Source organism: Medicago sativa, chromosome 2 (assembly GCF_051527215.1).
Source record: "Medicago sativa cultivar Bolivia chromosome 2, Bolivia_mono, whole genome shotgun sequence".
Lineage (NCBI taxonomy): Eukaryota > Viridiplantae > Streptophyta > Magnoliopsida > Fabales > Fabaceae > Medicago > Medicago sativa.
In genome coordinates, this window is record NC_140750.1 from 34,333,845 (window position 1) to 34,341,898 (window position 8,054).

General features: G+C 31.6%; 1 non-coding gene across 1 annotated transcript; it reads right to left on the bottom strand.

Moving 5' to 3' along the window:
- Positions 1-1,813: 1,813 nt before the first annotated feature.
- LOC146946466 (small nucleolar RNA R71) lies at positions 1,814-1,920 on the bottom strand. The gene has a single exon (XR_015029457.1). It is a non-coding gene; the product is annotated as a small nucleolar RNA R71 (small nucleolar RNA).
- Positions 1,921-8,054: the final 6,134 nt, after the last annotated feature.

Consider the following 8,054-nt stretch of genomic DNA (forward strand, 5'->3'; position numbering starts at 1 on the left):
CCTGACAATTTCATCAAAAACATTCTGCAATGCCATGTGAAAGCTAGTACCGGACTTCACACCATGGTTCGGGAAAAACTGATGAGTCAATAATTAGTTAGTTTTAGTATAATATTTGGTTTCGTTTTAATTAGATTTAAGTTTATTTTATTTTAATATTATTTCCTTTTTGGGCTATTTTACTTCAATTGCATAATATTATATTTCAGGAATAAATATTTGATGGGTTGAGTCTTGGAGCAAAAGAAAGGAGTCTGGAGCTGATTCGGAGCAAAAATACGAAGATTTGGAGACAAAAATATGTTTCCCCAAAGTCAGAAGCTTGGCACGGCCCGTGCTAAGGTTGGCACGGCCATGCCACCCTCCAGGAGTGCCTTTTGCTGCTTTTGCTTAGGATTTAAGCTACTCTATTTAGTTTTGACCAAAAAGCCCACAGTTGCTTGTGGAACATTCTAGTGATGTAATTGCTTAGATTTTAAGTCAAATGTATCCTATAAATAGAGTAGCTAGCCATCACAAACAAATCATATTTTGTTCTTGGAATAAAAGTTCACCTTTATTTTATTGTTATTTACTTTTATGTTCTTCTTCTTCTTCTTCTTCTCTTCTATGTCTACAATGAACGTGGGTGAGTAGACTCTTCTTGTCTTGGGATTGTTGGATAAGTCTAATGACGTAATCCTAATCAAACCAAACCACAAACCCTAATTTTATATAAATCTACTTTCTAATCTAATTTCATCGTTTTTATAATGAATTAACAATTACCGAACTAAGAAGCGAACACGGAGGGTTTTGTAATTGTTAATTCATCATCTCAAATATCAATTCATAAAGCGAACGCGGAGCTTTGATATTGGAACAAGTGAAATTAGACAAGGGTTTCGAAACATGTGAATAGTCTAGAAAACCTTGAGATACATAAAGTTTCGTTCTTCAAGGATTCTAATAACAATCAACCATGGGAATAAGCTTGATTGTTAAAGGAACACACTCATTGACTTCGAGAGAAGCTTTGATACACCAAAGAGAAACTTGTCTTTAGAAAGTAGATCAAATATAAAGTTAGAGGTTTAGGGTTTGTTTGTGAAGGTTTCGTTGTTATGATGAACCAATAATCCCAAGACTCTTTTATTTTATTATTGTTATTTTCTGTTAATTAAACAAAAATACAACATTCTACCTTTTAAACTTTCAATCTAATCATTGTTAAAAGTTAATTGAATTCATAACTCCCTGTCAGAACGATATCTTTTTATTACTACATCGGTAAACCGTGCACTTGCGGTTTTATCCCATCAAGTTTTTGGCGCCGTTGCCGGGGAGTTATTGCAATTTGATTAATTTTTTTTAACGATTAGACTGCAAAAAAATCTTTTTTTTTTCTTTCTTTCTTTTTCTATTTCTTTTTTTGCTTTTAATTTCTTGGGAAGCATGAAATAATAACGATATGGCTGAGGAACACACTCTCAAAGAGTATGCAATCCCATCTTCGGATGAGTCATATGATGCTATTGTGTACCCAACAGTTGAGGACAATTTTGAAATAGAACCTGCACTTATTTACTTAGTGCAGCAAAATCAATTTTTTGGATCACCCACTGAGGATCCGAATTTTCATATTTCAACTTTTTTAAGACTCAGTGGAACCTTGAATGCAAACCAAGAGGCCGTAAGACTGCACCTCTTTCCTTTTTCCTTAGGGGATAGAGCTAGTGCTTGGTTTCATTCATTGGAAATCGGTTCTATCACTTCATGGCACCAAATGAGGCAAGCTTTTCTTTCCCGATTCTTTCCCCATTCTAAAACTGTTCAATTAAGAAATCAAATCACACAATTCACTCAAAAAGATGGAGAATCTCTTTACGATGCTTGGGAGCGTTTCAAAGAAATGCTTAGACTTTGTCCCCATCATGGTTTAGAGAAATGACTTATTATTCATACTTTTTATAATGATCTTTTGTGTACTACAAAAATTTATGTTGATGCAGCTGCAGGTGGAGCTTTGATGAATAAAACTTACACAGCAGCATATGCTTTGATCGAGGACATGGCACAAAACCACTATCAGTGGACAAGTGAGAGAGCCATCACTGCTTCTTCACCCTCTAAAAAAGAGGCAGGTATGTATGAAATTTCTTCCCTTGATCATCTAGCTGCTAAGGTTGACGCACTCACAAAAAAATTTGATAAAATGAATACTAGTGCTGTCACACCTGCCCCTGTATCACCTCCTTGTGAAGTTTGTGGTGTATTTGGCCATATTGGCATTGATTTCCAACTAGGTAGTGTTGTTAGAAGTCCTGAGCAAGTAAACTATGCTCAATATAATCAAGGGTTTAGAAACGGTCAATTTTTTTTTCAAAACGCTCAAAATCTTTTTGGACAACAAACAACACCACCTAGTTATGCAAACAATCAAAGAGTCTCTCAAAAATCCAACTTGGAACTTTTTTTAGAAAATTATTGTATAAATCAATCCGTGCAGCTCCAAGAGCTTAAAAATCAAACAGAATTTTTGAAGGACTCTCTTGCCAAACTTACATCGAAAGTAGACTCCATAGTTACTCACAGTAAGATGCTAGAGACTCAGACTTGTCAAGTGCCCCAACAGATGGCTACTTCCTCTCAACCCTCCGAAGTCCTTCTAGGCCAAACCAAAACCAACCCCAAAGACCATATAAGTGTTATTACTCTTAGGGATGATAAACAATTAGAGGACCCCGTTGTGAAAGTTAAGAACAATGAAGGAGAGATAGGGAGTGATGAGCCTCAAGGTGAGAAAGCCATAGAAGAGAATGATAAGTCATTTGTTTCAACATCTCATGAGAATAAAATTCCATTAACACAAGGTTTTGTTAAATCTATGATAGATGACCAGTTTAGGAATTTTATTGAAATAATTCAAGACAAATTGCCACCTAAACTTAAGGATCTATGGAGTTTTTCCATACCATGTGTCATAGGATCCGAGACTATTGAAAGAGCCATGTGTGATTTGGGGGAGAATGTTAGTTTGATGCCATTATCCCTTAGTGAGAGATTGGGTATCGGATAGATAAACCACTTTCTAACCGTCAAACTAATGACTCTAAACGAGCGTTTCGTGGGAGGCAACCCATGAGTTTTATTGCTTTTATTTTGTTTGTTTTGTGTTATTTTAATTTGTTTTGCAGGTATTTGTCCAAACATGATTCGAAAAAAAAATAAAAAAATTTTGGAAGCCATAACCAGAAGCTTGGCACGGGCAGTGCCAACCCATCAGCACACAAAAACCAAATTTTTTTCCATCATTCAAACAACACAACCTCTTTCATCTTCAAACTTGTCTCTCTAAACTTCCATAACCTAAACCTTCATAACCTCCCCAAAACTGCACCAAACTCAACAATTTCTAACCCAAATCATTTCCAAACATACACCAACAATCAAAACCAACTTTCATCCACCCCGACCACAAATTCACCAAATTCGTAATCCCTAAAAACCTAACCCAAAAGCCACAATTTCTTCACCAATCTTCATCACTAAACTCAAAAACCTTACTTAAACCCCAACCACATCACTAAACTAACCTTTTCCTTCCAAAACCCTAACCCTCCCCAAGACCGAAATCAAGTCAACTAGTTCAATGGCATCCATGAGGAAGGGAGAAGAAATTGAAGGCTCCGGAAGTGAAACAGGTAAAAAGCAATCAACAGTCCGCAACCATGGCATCCATTTTAAAGATGACAAGCAAAGAAGTATGTATAAATCTATTATCTCTAAACCTATTTATGCTTGTAGATACCCTGATGCTAATGCTATGGATAGACTAGGAAAGAGATAGGAATGATGAGGACTGATGAGTTGTTCATATTTTGGGCTATGCTTTATAACCACCCTGTTAACATTTGCTATTATTTGCTTGATTATCTTGTTTCAATTGCTAAAAAGAAATCGGATCATAAGGGTGATATAATGGTAGGTGGAATCATCGCTTTTATTGCTAGGAAGTTTGGGGTGAGTGTGAATCAAGGGATCAAGAGGATAGAGGGGAACTATTACCTAGACTTATATACTCTCACTACTTTGTCCTTCCTTAGAACCCATGACCCTACTCACAATTACCAATATGAATGGAGAATTATTAGAGCTAAATGTTTGATTACTCTAACTAATCCGGACATAACTAATCCGGAGGTGGTGGAAAATTTGTTTTAAGTTGGTACTAACCCACAGGTACAAGATGATGGTGATGACAGTGGTGATGAAGAGGAGGTACGTGCACAACACCATGAACAAAAAGCCGGTGGAAGCTATAAGGATGAACGGTGGGCATGGATGCAAATCAAGGTTCAAAGAATAATCATGGTTAGTTTGATTTTTTTTTACAAAGATTAGTTTGGTTTGTTATAATTTGAAAGCACAAATATTTGTATCTTTAGTTTTAATCAAAATTTCATAAAAACACACCGTTAATAATTTTCAAACGTTAGTGTAATAAAAAGAGCGGAACACATGAATGTCTTTCTTTTCCCTAGTAGTTGTAGTAGTATTAGTAGTAGTATTAGTAGTAGTAGTAGTAGTAGTAGTAGTAGTAGTAGTAGTAGTAGTAGTAGTAGTAGTAGTAGTAGTAGTAGTAATAATAATAATAATAATAATAATAATAATAATAATAATAATAATAATAATAATAATAATAATAATAATAATAATAATAATAATAATCTATACTATATATAGATAAAATAACATGTTTTGATCTTTTAGGCGGACTTTCTCTTTCCAAAATTACGCTTAACATGCAATACAAATAACTCATATAACAAATAGATAAGAGCAAATTTAAATATTAAAATAAAAGTGTAATAAATAGGATGTGAGTATATATATGTCTAGTTTTTTTTTTTCTCTTTATCTTTTAAAAAGTGTAACAAATTAGATGATTATATCTTTACTTACTTTTTTGTTATCCCAATTATACCCATAAACAATTTTTTCTATAATAAAGATCATTGTTGGTGTCATTAAAAAAAAGAATTTAAATTATATTTTTTTTGTTATTTTATTGGTGACATTGAAATATATAATCATGGTTAGTTTGGTTTGTTATAATTTGAAAGCAACAAACATTTATATTTTTAGTTTTAATCAAAATCAAAATTTCATAAAAAGAGTGGAAAGTCGGACACGTGAGTGTCCGTTTTTGTTTGTAATTTACATGCGAAATTCTATAAAATATTGTTGATAATCTAGACGTGTTAGCGCAATAAAAGGGACAAAAATATTGTTGATCTAGTTTTGTTTTTGAAAATTGCTCTTATCCCATCAAGATTTGCTCACTCTCAACTGAACTTCCTAAAATACTTCCCATGTGACTTAAGTCATGCAAGTATTAAACCCAACGTGACTTAAGTCACACCGAAATACAACCTACGTGACTTAAGTCACGTTCGGTACATCCAACGTCAGTTAAGTCACATGGCATCCCTTTATAGATTAGACATCACCTTATCTCTTCATTCTTCCTCATTTCTCATCTCAACTCTCTAAAAACACTCAAATCATCCAAATTCCTAATTTCTTCAAGTTCAAATCAAACAACACTTCAATAACAATTAAGTTTTCATAATCAAACATCATTAACATTTTATGTCTATATGTTAGATTTTTTCTCTTAAATTAGAAATTGTTTAGTTTAAGGATTTATTTAAATTTTGATTTTTTTGGCAAGAAAAGATACAATGTTATGGTCGGATTTTAAAAATGGCTCCATTATCACGGAAATGGCTGTGACATAAAAGTATACCATTTTTCACCGTTTTGACATGGTCAATAAAGATCAAGGAAACAGACGTAACAAAATGCCGTTACGGTGGCAAATGGTAGAAAACAAATTTATTGTATTAGTTGGTTTTTTTTTTTTTTTTTCAGGATTAAGAATGCAAAATAATTCGAACTCGTCATCAATTGTATTAGTTGGTTTTTTTATGCTCTTGTATCTTTTAAAAATATCAAAACCTAAATTTATTAGCGATTAATTCAATTTTTAGAAGAAACAAATTCATTACAAAATTATGAAAATAATACATTATGATAAATCATTGAGAAATTTAGTCATTAACAAGACTTGTGTGAAGTTGCAATTGATTGACACCGCAAATAAATCCATAATGGGACGGGTTTAAACTGTGTTTTAGTTTCTTTTAATATACTTTTATTTAATTTAAAAGAATTTCGATTGATAAAACAATGGATCCCTATTTCGTTAGAATACAAAGTCGCGTAAAAATTGCAAAGAGAGGATATGAAAATGAAAGGTTAATGGGAAGAAAATCGACAAAAACAAATTTTATACTAATTTACTATAAACCTGATAGTTAGTCCAATTTCTTTAATGGAAAAGAGAATCGACAAAAAGAAATTATATACTAATTTACATCATCATCAATATTGAATACCTAAACTGTTTAAGATAAGTAGTTGAATCTTTTTTTTAAAAAAAGATACGTAGTTGAATCCGACAAACCCAGCCAAAATAGTATTCCTCCAATTTATTTTAAACATTTAATCAAAAGAAATGCGTGGCATCCAAATTCAAGGCTACCTACAAGATGTTGGCCTACACTCCGGTTTGTAAGAAATTAAGCAAAAGTCAATTCGGGTACCTGTCCCTAAGAATACCCACAATTTTTTTTACAAATAATAATAATTTTTTGAAGGGTACAAATAATAATAATAATAATAATAATAATAATAATAATAATAATAATAATAATGATGATGATAATAATGTATCCAATGATGAAAAGAAAATTATAATTGTAACAAACGATGATTATTAACTTTTTATGGTATGTAGTTGAGGAGTCAAACACAACATTGACACTTGAGTTAGTTCTTTAAGAAATATATGACTATTATTTTTTTTTAAAAAAAAAACTATTAATTAGTCTACCAAAATTGACACCGAGGAAAATTAAATTTAAAATCTTAACCTCGGAGAAGCACGCTCCTAGGTCCCAAACCAATATCATCAGATCAATTCAAGTGAGTTCAAAATCTGTCAAGTTATTCATTTTTAGCGGCCAATATATTGGCATGTGTGGCTAAAGCCACACATCCATTCTCTAATTTTATTTTATTTTCATAAAATAGCACAAACAATTGTATCAAAAAACACTTCTCTCTCTTTCTACAAAAAAAAAAAAAACTTCTCTGAAATTGGTTTTGCTCTTGCGGATAGCAACTACAAGTGTTGAACATGATTTTTCAGCTGTGAAAGTTGTGGAGTCAACTATGTAAGAAAATGAGTGATCAATGACTTAATGACTGTTTTATAACTTATATAAAAAGTTCTTTTAAGAGTTAACAATGATGTTATTTTACCTCATTTTTAACAAATGGATATGAGACAATTTTCGTTATAATTGTATTACATCAAACAATGTTATTTGTTATTTTTAATATGGTATACGTTATTGTTTCTTCTTTGAAAATTTAGCCACACATATACTGAAATGTCTAGATCCACCCCATCGATATGTCGAAGTTTTTTTTTTTTTTTTTATATCTACTCATCATCTAATCATAATGTTATGTCATATTTTTATATTTAATTATTCTAAAATAAGTTTAAATTTTAAATTAGGTTTTTTTAAAATGTATGGGTACCTAATAAAATTTCAGTGTACATATTAGTTCTCGTTATAATATTATAATGAGAAAGTCTAAATTGGTCACAAACACAAATAAAATGACTTAGGTATATACACACAGATAAGAAAAATTTAAAGATAAAATAAAAAATGATGTGACTAATATATTTTTCTTTTAATTCTCTCCATTTATGTATGTGTTCCCAAATATTTTTAATTTGAGGTTGTAACTAGGTAAGAATTGCTCTGTTATAACAGTAGTACTTTTGATTATTCAATATTCATTGCACATATGCACACTACTTTTTTTACCATTGAAAATTCCAAACTGTCCGTGATTCCAAATATGTATCAAAACTCAACATGACAACAAATTTGTGACTATAAATATGCTACTATAGTATCACTCTTCTT